The sequence below is a fragment of the Melospiza melodia genome, chromosome 3, assembly GCF_035770615.1.
Source record: "Melospiza melodia melodia isolate bMelMel2 chromosome 3, bMelMel2.pri, whole genome shotgun sequence".
NCBI lineage: Eukaryota > Metazoa > Chordata > Aves > Passeriformes > Passerellidae > Melospiza > Melospiza melodia.
Window position 1 is genome coordinate 129697196 of NC_086196.1, and position 14634 is coordinate 129711829.

The 14634-nt window shown below is 43.9% G+C and overlaps 1 long non-coding RNA gene across 2 annotated transcripts; it reads left to right on the plus strand.

Annotated features, from left to right (window-relative positions):
* Positions 1-258: 258 nt before the first annotated feature.
* On the plus strand, positions 259-14059 carry LOC134416838 (uncharacterized). Of its 2 annotated transcripts, none has more exons than XR_010027428.1 (3): positions 259-338; positions 11346-11559; positions 13783-14059. It is a non-coding gene; the product is annotated as an uncharacterized LOC134416838 (long non-coding RNA). The 2 variants fall into 2 exon arrangements; XR_010027429.1 differs by lacking the exon at positions 13783-14059 and adding an exon at positions 11906-12196.
* Positions 14060-14634: the final 575 nt, after the last annotated feature.

Below are 14634 nucleotides of genomic sequence, written 5' to 3' on the forward strand. Positions count from 1 at the left end.
TTGATCCTAAGCCAAATTAGGACAAGTTCACAGAACAACTTAGTATAAGGGTGGGCTTTTGACTTCAGTGGGTTTGGTACACTTCAGTGGGCTCAGGATGTTAGAAAGTGCTCTAGAAAATATCTGTTGCAATGCAGATCTCTGAAGTTATTTGAATTAAAAGGAAACAATCATGCAAATGTGAAAGGGCAAAATAATTTTTCAAATTATTTTGCTTTCTCTCTCTGCTACAGGTTTCCTGAAGTATTTGGGGAAAACCTTTCATCAGCACTTAGAGTTTCCCCCTCCAAAATGAAGAAGGTAATAATTGCCATCTTCAGAAGTGGGTTCTAAGAGAGGTAAGTGTGGAAAGTTCGCAATTGTGCTGAAACCCCCAGGTGACAGGGTTAGAAAAGTAATATTATCCGCAGTCACCCTACTTATTCGGCTCTAAGAATCATAAGGACCACATTTTCAAAGGGGTCTCAATTCATCTTTCTACTTGAACAGACCATGTTAAACATTAAATTTCAGTCGTGTGCCTTTCCTCACTTGGGTTGTCTTTGCCCTCAATGGAAGGGAAAGTCCTGAAAATGTGTTTGCATTCCGTAAGAGCAGCTCTCAGCTTCCACCCTCAGCACCCAGAGCCAGCCCAGGGCGATGGGGATGCGCGGGCGGGAGCTGCTCCGAGCCCTGCTGCCCACCCAGAGAAAGGGCTGCTCTGCTCCGAGCCCTGCTGCCCGCCCAGAGAAAGGGCTGCTCTGCTCCGAGCCCTGCTGCCCACGAGAGAAAGGGCTGCTCTGCCCCCTGCTCCCCCTGCCCACCCAGAGAAAGGGCTGCTCTGCCCCCTGCTCCCCCTGCCCACCCAGAGAAAGGGCTGCTCTGCTCCCTGCTCCTCCTGCCCACCCAGAGAAAGGGCTGCTCTGCTCCGAGCCCTCCTGCCCACCCAGAGAAAGGGCTGCTCTGCTCCCTGCTCCTCCTGCCCACCCAGAGAAAGGGCTGCTCTGCTCCCTGCTCCTCCTGCCCACCCAGAGAAAGGGCTGCTCTGCCCCCTGCTCCCCCTGCCCACCCAGAGAAAGGGCTGCTCTGCCCCGAGCCCTGCTGCCCGCCCAGAGAAAGGGCTGCTCTGCTCCCTGCTCCCCCTGCCCGCCCAGAGAAAGGGCTGCTCTGCTCCCTGCTCCTCCTGCCCACCCAGAGAAAGGGCTGCTCTGCTCCCTGCTCCTCCTGCCCACCCAGAGAAAGGGCTGCTCTGCTCCCTGCTCCCCCTGCCCACCCAGAGAAAGGGCTGCTCTGCCCCCTGCTCCTCCTGCCCACCCAGAGAAAGGGCTGCTCTGCCCCCTGCTCCTCCTGCCCACCCAGAGAAAGGGCTGCTCTGCTCCCTGCTCCTCCTGCCCACCCAGAGAAAGGGCTGCTCTGCTCCGAGCCCTGCTGCCCACCCAGAGAAAGGGCTGCTCTGCCCCCTGCTCCCCCTGCCCACGAGAGAAAGGGCTGCTCTGCTCCGAGCCCTGCTGCCCGCCCAGAGAAAGGGCTGCTCTGCCCCCTGCTCCCCCTGCCCAAGGAATCCCGGGGGCGGGCTGGGAAAGGAATCCGGAGAGGGGAAGAAGCTCATTCATCCACCACCCTCTGGGCAGGGCTTGTACTCGCCTGTTCCTTAACCCATAGAGCCACGTGCTTTTCCTCGGTCTGCTGACCCAAAGGGATTCTTTTCTCCCTGGTCCTTGTGTCAGGTGGATGTGACATTGGAAACTACATCTGGGATGATCTCCTCTACACCAGGCTTATGCATGCTATGTCCTCAGCCCCACTCTCCTTTGTGTCCTTGCAGTGTCCTGCAGGTTTGTCCTGCACAGCCTGGAAATACTCATTATCTACCACAAGGATAATACCCCGTGTAAGACGCCCATCCTGTGATGCTCAGCACATTTAGTGTAACTCTCAATGTAATTCTAGTACCAACCCAGCTGACCCTCTGTGGATATCTAACAACAATCCTGGCTTAGAGCTCTGCAAAGTCAATGGGAATTTTTGAATCTAGCTCTCTTAAGAAAAAAAGGCCCGAATGGTCATGGAGGTTTTGCACAAATTGTGTTCTTGTGGGTGTGAAAGACAGAGGTACCATTGCACCTCTGCCCCACCTCCCACCTGAACTCATGAGCACTTTCAGCTTAACCCAGCAGAAGTGCACAATGTTCAAAGCCATCCTTCTTTCTGAATGTTTCATGCAGAGAAGCAAAAGGCAGAAGAGACAGACCTTTGCAGGGCCCTCTCTGAGCAGGCAGCTACAGCTGCTTGTGCCCACCAAGAGGTGTCAGGAGAAGGCATTGAGAGGGAAAAACACCCCAACCCCCACTGACACTCTGCTCATTCCTTAAGCCCTACCAGACACCGTAGGATCCAGTCAGAAGACACAGTGCAATAGGAAATCAATTTTTGTAAATCTCAGTGCTAACAGAGCAACTTCTTAGCTTTGCTTGCAGCAAGCACCTTTTCTGGAACCATTTTCTGGAAAAAAAAAAATGTAACGTTATTTTGAGGATGACTGTATCTTGCTACATCTGTTTCAGGACAAACTGGAGCAGGGGCACCACTCTTTTCTGATTCTGTTTATGTAGTTGCAACATTAATTGATGTTTATTGCAAAGACAGAAGATTTCTCCCTATCTTGTACTTTTCTCTGAATCAAAACTCCCAACGAATCTTTTTTCTTTAAATAAAGTGTAATCACAAGTTAGTATAATTGGTTTGTGGATAAGATTGCTAGACTGGGTAAAAAGGTGTGGAGGTATTTCCCAATGAAAAAAAAGAGCAGCTGAACAAAATCTGATGTCCAGTGTAAGTTCTACAGCAGCTGTAAACTGGATGGATAGACCCAAGCGGGAAATCATTATATAGGTACCAAAGCAAGTTGTTTAAGTTAGCAACTTACAGAAGCCTGGGGGACCAAGAGATGTGAGGGATGTATGCAGAAGAGCAGAATCATGACCTCTCTGGATGTTCTCATGCTAGCACCACCCTTCTCCTCCAGTGGAGGAGCCTTTAAAAGGCTATAACACAAAAAGGTGCTGGTGAAGGCAATGTTTTGGTTAATCAATGTCTGTGCATTGTCCTCTTGCACTGCTAGTTGTTACTTTCAGCTTCACAGGATCCTTTGACTCAGCATCAGTATGGAATCAGTGTCTTACATTTTGAACCACTTGCACCAGTCTCAGACCATATCTGACATTTCACCATGGTCGTCAGCAGTGAACTTGGCCCACTGTGTTTGTTATGACCCCCAGTCCCTTATGGCTTTGAGATCTTCATATTCCTACTAACATCATAAAAACCTCTGTATGAGTCTTGCTATTTTATGGGTTTGCTGGCATCAAGGTCACAGCTGGGATCTTCAGTGTCCAGTGTGCACTTTGGGATCTGCAGCTGAAAACAGTGTGCAAGGTGTCAGTAAGGATAATATGCTATGCTATCTACCAACAGCCAGATTTATTAATTAAATTCAGCTTCAGCAGAAATCATGATTTTTTTGCAATTCAACTGAATTCAGTGGAATCACTCAAATGGATGCAAATGGAAATCAAATGGATGCCATTGCAACAGACATGAAATCTGGGCCTATGTCTTTCTGTATTCTAGCCTATTTAAACTTTAATTCAAAACTAACAGTGGTATGACTCAGGATTTTGGTGAAGAGATTTTGGAATTCCTCCATTCTACTGAAAAATCATTAAACTGGATTTATGCACCAATCTTGAAATGGATCATTCAGTTAATGGTGAAATTGTCAAGAAAAGAACTGATTAATGAGCCAAATGGATCAGAAGGGATTTTGATACACTTTCCTTTGACAGTCCTCGTGGGAGAAGCTCAGGTAGATGTCAAAAGGCATCTTTTGCCTTCTTTCATACCTGCTTTGTTGATAAGGCTGGCTGTAAGGTACTATCTCCCTACATGAGTAAGGACTTACAGATTTGGGTTATTTCTGTATTTTGGTTTGTTTCACCTAATCATGTAAAATTAACTGTGGACAGCAAAATGGCCAGAGAGGCCCACCTGGCCTGGGGAGCCACAGGAGGCAGGGCACATTGTCAAGGCAGCACATATTGCCCAACAATGGCTCTGACCCAGGGAACAAATGCAGCTCCTCCTGCTGCCTGCGCGGCCAAGTGCCTGGGAAGTCAAGTCAGTAAGCTCAGTGACTCAATAGTTCATCTTCATGGGATGAATTTGTATTTCTGTGTCTCTGGAGCTGAATAATGGGAAAATAAATCAAAAGCAAATTTCAGTTTTGTTTTATAAAATATAATTAGATGACAATATACTCAAATGTTTGACAGTGTCAGTTTTAGAAAGCAAAAGCCTGAGTAGCTTTCCAGTCCTACGAAGTTATTTCAAGTTGATCAAGATTTCTTATACAGCAAAACTCCTTTTTGAAACATCTGCAGAAATTTTGCTGCCTTTTCCTGTTGCCTTTTAACTACTTGCATATCCCATCTCTCTTTTCTGACTGACTTTTAGCTGATTATTTCAACTTGTGTTGGTGATACTCACACTCCAGTTTGATGCTACAACCATCTAGGCACACATATAATTGGATGTGCTGGAGTTTCTCCATTGACATTCTCTGAGCTAATGGGAATAAATTAAGTTCATGCAAAAGCTTTACATGATCCAGATTCAAAATACCCCCAAGTGCAATCAATGCCTCTGTGAGTGTTTGATCCTTTTATTTCAACATGGGTAATCCTACATCTTGTTTGTGATTCTGTTTTATCTGTTTTGAATTGTGTTGCTGTTATTCAGGTGTCATAAGTAAATTGCCATTTTCTCCTAATCATCTTGGATTATCACCTTCTCTTTAACCTCCCTTGTTTAAGAGATTGGAAAAGAACTGGGGGGTGGATTGAAGGGAAAGATGGTCCTATGTCTGATCATCTAGTCACAAAAAAATTTCCCTGAAGTCCAGTTTGATTTCCATTATACTGAGGCTGGGTTGGTTTGAATTTTTAATTATTTATTACAGTCTTCAGAGTGTGGCAATGTGAGTGACCTATTGCTTTTTAATTATTTTGGTGGCTTTTGATACTATTAACCATGACATTTTGCTGATCCTGCTACATCATTCTTCAGTTTTGGCACTGAGATCATTCAATGTCTCTGTCCATCTCTGTCAACAAAATGTCAGCCTCTTCTTAAAAGATCACTTTGTCTGATGGTGTCTGTTGGAAAAGATGATTAAATCCTCACCTCCAACTTGTAGGTATGAATTTGGGTTAGATTTTTGTCTCTTCTGGCACTGTGTAGATTTCTGGCTCCAATAAAAAAGTAATATCCTAGGGTTGTTTTAATCTTGCTTCAACACGAAAAGGAACACGTAATAATTTCAATAAAGGGATGTCAGCAAGACAAGCTTTTATTAGCAGTCCCATGCCTATTACAAAAGCTCATTATCTTTCCTCCGTTTAGTGACTGGAGGAGGGAGAGTTTCGAAACAAGGCAGATTCCCCAGTTACTTCTGGAAACCCCTGAGAGATCAGAGCCCACTGCTCCCTGTCGTCTGTCATTATCTGCATGGGTTGCACTCCTGTTTTGCCTGGTTCCAAAACTGGTATTTGCTCCATCTATAAATACCATTTGTAAAATGGTAAAATTCAATACATTTTGCAATTTTATAAACCAAGTGTAAAAAAGGCAGGAGCTGGAAGAAACTGGGCTGTGCTGGTGGGGTAGAACAAGCTGTGAAAAAACACTTCTATTTCCATAGCCAACCACTGAAAGTGAAAGCTAGAACATGAAGCTTTCCCTGTGGGACTATGTGGGTGAGTCTGAGCTCATGAGGCATCTCCTCATCTCTGGTTCACACAGAACCAGCCCCTGGTCACAGAATCTGGACCAGATTTCAGTCAGCCATTGCTCTGTGTTCATTGATAATCATGGAATCATTTAAGATGGAGAAGACCAAAGACCAAAAATTAAATGTGAAACTTTTCCTTTCAGATTGTAGGGCTTTACAGCCTGATAAAAGAAGAAGGAAAATGTTGGAAAGAGGAAAAGGAGAAAAACTTTATGGGTCAACATAAGCCCCAGAAAACATAGATCTCCGCAAAGGCTTTGGGGTCTGCCTTATCTAACCAAAAAGTAATCCTTCTCCTCAAGCAGTAGTAGATAAGAGGAATCATGCCCTAAAATTGCATATATTTTCTGCCAGGAGAAGCAGACAATAAGTACCATCTCAGAGGAAAATGCATTCCTTTGCAGGCACTGAAGGAAGGGATGACAGGAAGGTGCTGCTGTCAGCTCTGCAGGCTTTGAAGAAGTAATGTCTGGGGCAGAGAACAGCTCCTGGGGGAAACAAACATTCCCTGGTTGTCTTTTCTTGTTGTTGGCAGAACCCCTTTTGCCAGCACGATGCTCCCACAGCACAGAGTGGTTCTTGCCATGCCTTGGGTACCCCCACTCTGCCCTGCCCTGCTCCACTGGGCTGTGAGCTTGCCTGGCAGAGTGAACACAGGCTCAGACTTTGCCTGTTTTCTGCAAACTTTTGGTTAACATCTTTTATAGTATTTTTATTCAGCAATGTTCAAAATATTGGTTTCTTAATCTGGTGGAACCTTCTGATTTCTTCTTTTTTGAAGGGCACCCATTTAGCCCTAAAAACATTCCTTTTAAAGCTGAACAGTTTTACAGGAACTCGTCAGCTTCTTCCTTGCCCTGCAGAGACAGTGCCTGAGACCTGGCTGGCCATGTATGTGCATGTAAAGGCAGTGACAGGACATAAAAAAACCCCTCAGACATAAAACACTGCTGAGCTGTTTTATGCATTGACAATATTAATGATTGTGGCGTGTCTAAATCCTAATTTCTTTAGGAAAATCGGTGTCTCAAACTGATTTTCTGTGGAGCATCTGACAGTGGGGAAGTAGATTTTGAATTTTCCCTTTCCTAAATGTACTTCCATGTCCTTGTACCACTACATTTCATCACTGCCAGCTCCATGTGTGCTAACAGAGAAAGCCCATTAAATGAACCCTCAACCTTAACAACTGTGGAAGGAAACCAAGACACAAATGACATCTGACATGGTTAGAGCACTGATATCACTACTTAGCAGTGGAGAATTAGTTATGGATAAATCATTATGAAGTGTATTTTGAGCCATTTCCTGTTTGTATATGGTGATCACTTATAAAACATCAGCATCAGTGATTGCTGCGCACTTTACATGTAACACCATCTCCACACTACAAAATACCAATTTTGTTCCATCTGAACTAAAAGTTGATGAGCAGTCAAATGTCAAAAAAAATGAATGCATTATATCCCACTTATCCAAACAGCACATAATACCAAATTTTGTCTCATAAACAATGCATGTTCCTAATCTAACTGGATCACGGCTTCAGCTGCTACAAATGAAAAGTTATCACATGTTTCATCACCACTTAATGAATTCCAAACTTGCTCTGGTTTTACTCCCAGTCCCTGCACAGAATCCCCTGAACCTCTGTACTCTGGACAGATTATGGTACATAATCCAAAGCAATTATTTTGTCTTTTATCCTTCTGTCTAATATAAAAATATGTTGAATGCACAAATATTTCACAAAGACATTAGTTCCTTTTTCCTTGGCTTTGTCAGTTTATAGTAAAAGAACCTGCTCCAAAGCAGGGAATTGCCTGTGGAAATTATAGCTTATGGAACATAGTACTGATAACTGAGTAACATACACTTTTCATACATTCATACACCAAGAATAGGAAGGAAGAGTGGAAAACAAGAGGGAGCAGTGTTAATGACAACACCAAAACAGTAAAGCACAAAGGGGAAGATGCATTGAGAAACTGCTCTGTGCTGTGCTATCATTGCCAGATATAAAACAGTTTTCCAGTGTGAGGCTCACAAAGAAATTGGTAGCACCTGACCCACATAGCTCTTTCTACAAACCTGCGTGAGCTTACCTGGCATTTTTCAAAACCAGTTTTAAAGGAGAGGTATTTATAGGTCTTCTTATATCTAATTCCAGAAGGTTAGGGCAACACACACATTCTCAGTTTGTTAGTGATGAGTCCTTTTTATTATCAAGATTACCAAACTATGAAAATATTTGACTGAATGCTAAAGTCACACTATAATCTTGCCAGATCAATATGAACACTCCTCCTGCTGGAGTGTTCTCTTCTAAAGAAGCCTTCTGCAGTAGCTCTTTTTTGATTGTGAATACAACATACACACAGATTCCCTCAGAAACAACTAAATCTGAATCTATTTGCAACAACCAAATGTTAGCTGTTAATATTTATACAGAAGAAGGAAGAAAAAACTATCGAAGATGCTACTACTAAGCTTACTGGTCTTTTGGTTTACAGGAATTCACAGAAGATGCAAACTATTCCAGATCTGATTGAAATACAAAGGTTTTATTAAAATCTGAGGGGAAAAAACCACAGTCCCAATCAAGCCCATGGGAATTTTTCCATTGGCTCTGCTGTGCCAAGACTTCAAATGGGTATTTAACCTGGCGAAGAAATGAGTAGAGACGATTGCAGGATTTCCTCCCGTTTGAACGTTCTCATTAGATGAGGCCTCGGTGACCCCTGGGTTGATGGGTTGTTTCAATGTTTAATTGCTTTGACCTTCAGGGAGTTTCTTTTCATGTCCAACATAACCTTAGGTTTTTTTAGTTTAATGTGACAAATTACTTCATAAAAACAGCCCTGGATATTTTCATTAATTCTGGACAAATTGTGTTACACATAAAAGATGTCTTTTTCACAGATGCTGTAACCATGCCAAATAGTATCGTAATTGTTCCTTTTTGAGCTACTTCGGTATATGTCTGTACATATTTAGAGTAATTGGTGTGATTTAGGAGAGTATATAAATGATGAGGTAATTCTAAGAAGGGTAAGATCACAAAAAAGCCCACAATTTTGACACCCTACTCTGTAAACTAAGCCTTCCCAAGGGTCACATTTTCTGAAAATTATTCATTTATTTTTTTCTGAGAAGGGAGCACTGTCCTTTCCACAATGAGCCACAGAAGCAGCCATGGTGGTGATGCAGAAAAGGTGTTGGTTCTTTCCAAAGGAGCCCTCTCCATCTGGGACGTGCATCTTCCACATCTCTGAGACCCCGCAGCTGCTCTAGAGCTCTGGAAGTGCCACCACTGGCTGCTTTCCACACAAGTCAGGTGTCAACTTCCCTAGGCACCCTTGGGCCAAAGCATGCCAATGAAAGCATTTCAGAGTCAAAGCACACAATCTGTGGATGGTTTTCCTGATTTTCCCCTCCAAACAAAGCGCATGGAGCTGCACGTGAAAATGCCGGGTACTGCACAGTGCTCCTCCACTGCCTCCACCAGGCTGGCACTCCTGGGGAGGGATAGGGCCCCGTAAATCCAGAGTGGTCAAATTTCCAGCTGCTGCAGACTGGCCTCTTGGTTGACACAAAGTGCACTTATGCCAGGCTGTCCATATGGAAATGAGAGGCTCAGCTGCGTGCCTCACACATGCGGGTCCCCATCTGCAAATGTCACCTGTGAGAGACAGGGGCCGCTCCAGAAGGCACAAAGCTCGGGATTGTTTAGGCAGAATGGAAAATGACACCCCGGCATTTACAATGGGATTTTTATTATCGATGTCACAGATATGATACTTGCTACTGACATGCTTGAATTAGAAGAGACAAAGTAAACTGTTAGAAAGGAGAGGCCATTGAACTAAATACAAGTGTAACCTGCATGCTTATATTGCAGCATTTGATTTCCTCTTAAGTCTTGGGAAGAGGGGCAGACAGCAGAGGGGAGACCTGTGTTTCAGCTGAAATCTCTTGTGTCTACACAGGATAGTAGGGCCTCTCCAAAAAAGCAGACAGAGAGCCAGGAGCAGGCAGCTGTGAGAGGTTTGGTTACAGGAGATGGAGTTTGCAATTCCCGCCAACCTCCATCCCAGGGCAGATCTCTGCAAAGCTGAGGTAAGGAAAAAGTCAAAAGTACTGCAGTTGGACTGAGCATGTCACAAAAGCTACATTTGTCCTGTCCTGAGCATACCACTGGTGACACAGGTTTGGGGTCTCTGGATTTACATGCTGAGCAAGTGGTCATCCCATGTCTCAGAGCCTGAACCTGGCTGTAGGAAGCAAGAGGCCATTTTTTCTTGGAGAGTTTTGGATGGGAGCTGGGCTGAGAAGTGCTCTCAGACCCATTTGCTTTGGAAAGACAAATTAACTGGTGCTGTGTGGTGAAAATGAAAGAACAGTGAAGTTCACAAGCATGTCACCCAAAGAGAAATGTCACTGGTCACTCTAAGCTTTGTAGAAACTGCTTATAATAGCAATAAAGTAAGAGATGAGTAGGTTTCATCTCTGCTGGTTCTTTTCTCTTTTAAGAAAATAAAAGTATTTTAAAAGCATTTTTAGTATTGAAGTATCGATTGCAGAAGACCCTGTGTTAAGTGCTTCCTTCCCCTGAGGTTTGGCCCCTGAGGGCTTTTAGGATCATAGCTCAAAGGATTGAATCTGTGACACAGATAGATTATGAGATGTCTTAGAAGGCCAAAAATCTGGTCCCTCCTTCTGTAAAGCTGTGTACCACTGGAAGAGTGCAGCTGAATTATCCATACTAAAATCTCAGTGTCTTCATCCCACTCAAAGAGCCTCTCTAAACACTGTGCTGTCAGGAATAAGAAAGAACAGCAAAATAAGCCACTGTGTGATTCAAATATTCCTAAGTGGTCACTGAAACACCCTCCTCTTGGCCACAAGACTGCATTCTTCAACTCTGTTTGCTGCACTATGAAACACGAGGTCATTTTTAGCACAAGCCTTATGAATAGGGACTGGAATTTTCTACAAGGTCTTCTTTTCTTATCCCCCATTTCTCCCCCCTTTAAAAACAACTCCCAGTCTGCCAGTACAAGAGGGTTCACTGTCTGGGAATTCCCTCCCCATGATACCTATAGCCTTGGAGGGGACCTGGTGGCCCCTGCCGGGTCTGCAGGAACATTTGCCAGTTTACCTGGAAGCAATCTGATCTCCTCCTGCTCCACCCTGCCTGGTATCATCTAGCAGCAGCAAGAGGCTAAGAAACATCAGGAATAACAGATTCAATTTTCCTCTAGAGCCAAAGTTTTATGTTAAGGAGGAGAAGTGAATGATACGTTGCAGGTATTTATAGCAATTAGATGCTGCCTGTAAGAACATGAGCTTGTCAGGAGGAGCAGTGACTGAAAGGCATGCAGACAGCTCCTTGATGAAGTGGTGTTCACTCGATGAAATCTCTACTCTCAGCATTTTTAAACAAAAAGCAGCTCCTTTTGGGTGAGACCTTTAACACTCAGTCCAGAAGGGGACTACCATTTTCTTTTGTTTTCAGCCTCGATTTAGGAGCTTCAATAATTCTCTAAGTAAAAGAAGAATCTGTCCCTTAACAGCTACCTCTGCTAATTTGCCTTTTGCAGAATTTTGTAGTGTGTGCCAAACACAGCACAAATGAGCAGCCCATCCATGTGAGTCACCGGCCAGCAGTGCCCATCATGCTGGGCAGAGACTTTTGTGTCCAACACTTGTCCCTTCAGCAAGGAAGAAGGGTGAGTCTTTTGGGTCCCCAGGGGCACTCTGCCACACCTGGGGTACATCCCAGCCAATATGAAACCACAAAACCTAGTCACTGGAATTAGTGTCACTTCCATTAAAAGGTTATGAATGAAAAAATACTTCAGATTGCAAATTCTTTGTTTTGACTCTACATTTTTTTAATAAATAGACTAATTCTTAATTATTCAAGTTGTGTACACCTGCTGACATTTAGATTCAGGGCCAGAAGCCTTAGGCCCAGTCCTGAAATCCTTTCTGACATGGGTGGAAGCAGAAGGCTGGGGCTACTTCCCAGAATGCAAACAGCACTTGCTATTCTGTGTTTCACTCTTCCAGCAGCTCCCCGAAATGAAGTCCTGCTGGAGGAAGAAGGAAGCCTTAGCAAGAGAGCATGCCCCAGCTGGGATACATTTTGCAAGTTTTGCATACCATTATGAGGACTTAAATTGAGCCCTCCTGAAGTAGCACAGAACAGGGAACTCCAGTGAAGGAAAAAAACCCACATTTTGATTCACCCAGATTTATATCCTTTGATCAAAAGCTGCCCCTTGTGCTTATGAGAATCTCATGTAAATATCTGCAAAGTTACTCCTTTATCTGCTTTCACATTTCTTTCCAGAGAAACCTTTGCAATGCTATCTGCAGCAGCTGTGCTTTCTTGGGCTGCTGAAATCGTGGCTCATAGGGCTGAACATTAGAATCTCATTATCTTTTTTCTTGTTAGGGATATATCTGCCCCTTGTTTCAGAGACTGTGACCATATTTTATCTCCTACTTTTGTGATACCTATAAAGATGGAGTCCTGCTGCATAACTGGTCTCCAATCTGCCATGATAATGGAAAGAATTCCTTTATTGCCACTATGGTTTTACTTAGCTACATCTTTCAAAGAACACTGCCAAGGTTGGTCCAAAGTTTAAATCTCACAGAAGCAGACTTTTACAAACATATGTCTGAAAAGAAACATTGGCATTGATTTTTTTAATTGCAAATGAAAACAGTCGTATTTGATGAAATAACCATTCCCCTGAACTTTCCACCCTAGGCCTGAAAACCTAAAAGTGAAAGTGACTCAGACACAGGCAAACCTGACTTCATTGATTTCTATTGTCCACAGTGAGAAAACACAACTGGTAAACAAAACAGAAAGAGTGACAAGTAAATTGGATTTTTAAAAATTCTTTCACTTTTAATAATGTTGAGGTGGGATTTGTAGCACAGGTAAAGGCATTTGTTTGTTTTCAACATAGGAGTTGTAAGGTGACAGTGTCCCTTTAAATGCCTTCCCATTGTAATTCTTTTGCTTCAGGGATGAAGTTCACACTGGAAATACTTGCAGCTCCTGAAGAGGTCAAATTTGCCCCAAGTTTCACACCCTTCCTCAGAGAGAGCTTTTGCTTTCAGGTCATCCCAAAACAAGTCTCTTCCCCTACACATTTCTCCCTCTGTGGGATATGGGACCCCAACCCATCCCCACGGGGTGCTTGTGCCTGACTCTCCCTCCAAGGGAGGAACAAGAAGATTCAGGCAGCTCAGGTGGGGCTGGGCAGGGTTTCACATCCAAAGATGAAAGTCCAGAGGCTCTGGTGTCACAGCCTGCACAGGACAGAGCAGCTGCTGGGGAAATAGACTTTCCCCTTCCTGCAAGCCAAGGAAAACTCTGATGAGTCTCCATGGTAGTTTGGCCCTCATTTTTCTCAAACCCAGCTTCTTGGGAAATCTGGTGAGTTTTGCCCAAGAGGAACCCAAGAAAAAGTGGACCAAGGATGTCAGGATCTGGCATGCTGTGGGAACCACATTAATGGCTTCAGCTGATCCAAACTGCCACAGTGGGATACGAATTCCTGTACCAAACTGAAAGCCAGAATCCTGCGCAAATAATTTCTTTTTCATATTATCACATTAAATGATGTTTCTGTAAAGATGTGAGGCTTTTCAGTGCTGGAATTGTTCATGTCATAAATGCCTGAATAAAGCAACAGCTAAAGTCTCTAAATGGAGGAAAGCAACTGTCTTTGCTTCCACTGATCAGCATGCCTGGATAAAAATCACCTTTCCTGTTTAGTGTTTGTCTTCCATATTTTCAAGTGTAGAAATCCAAGCAAAAAAAAATTGCTGTGTAGCAGCTGGCCCATTTAAGGATGTGATACATATTATTCAAGTGATTACACGAATGGCTAAAAGTGTTGCATTATTCCCTATTTTCATTTGTGCAGCACAGCTTTGGCATGGTGATGAACTATGTCAACCAGGAACCTTGGCTGCCTTCTAATGGAGAAAGCCCCTCAAAGATCTTTGATGTGACAACGAAACTGGGAAATATTACTGACTCACAGCCTTTAAGCAATCAAGAAGTGATCAAAGCAGTGACTCAAGAATTCAAGGGAAAAATTACATGCTCAGGGAAATGAGGAAAGCTTATTACCTACTGATATTCAATAGAACAGGCAACTGAAAGTCTAATTTTGTGAAATATGCTTTTAATTGGTATTCACCGACTTATTGTATATTACTTATGTAAAAAGCAGCTTTTAATTCCAATAAAAATTAATGGCTCAAAATTCCAGTCATGATAGTGTGGGGTGGAAACACTTAGTCTCATTTCAACTCTATCCTACTCCAGCATAAAATGCTGGGCAGGGGTCTGCAGGGTTCACCTCTGTACCTCAGCCCAGGAGCCATCAGCCTGGCACAGATGTCTCCTCTGTCAGAGAGTGAAGGGGTGGTGAGGGCACCTGAGCATCATTCTGTGAAGTGCCTACACCTGAAAATGAGGCAGGGACAAAGCACAAGATGCCAGCCCTGCAGGTAGCAGCACAGTCCCCACCCAGTGCCTGGGGACAGCCTGGGGTATGAGGGTTTGGGGTGAATAAAGTGCAGTTCCCTTAAGCTACCCTGTGCCCCATGTCCCAGCCCATTGCACTCTGGGGTTTGGTGTGAAGGCGTGCCTGCTTTCTGGGGAGGGTCTGGTCCCTAAAGTGTGGCCATGAAGGGAAGATGGCGTGTGAAACAAAAAGCAAAGCGCTGTCCTCAAACACAGAAAGGCACTGGGGGAGGGGCCTGTCAGC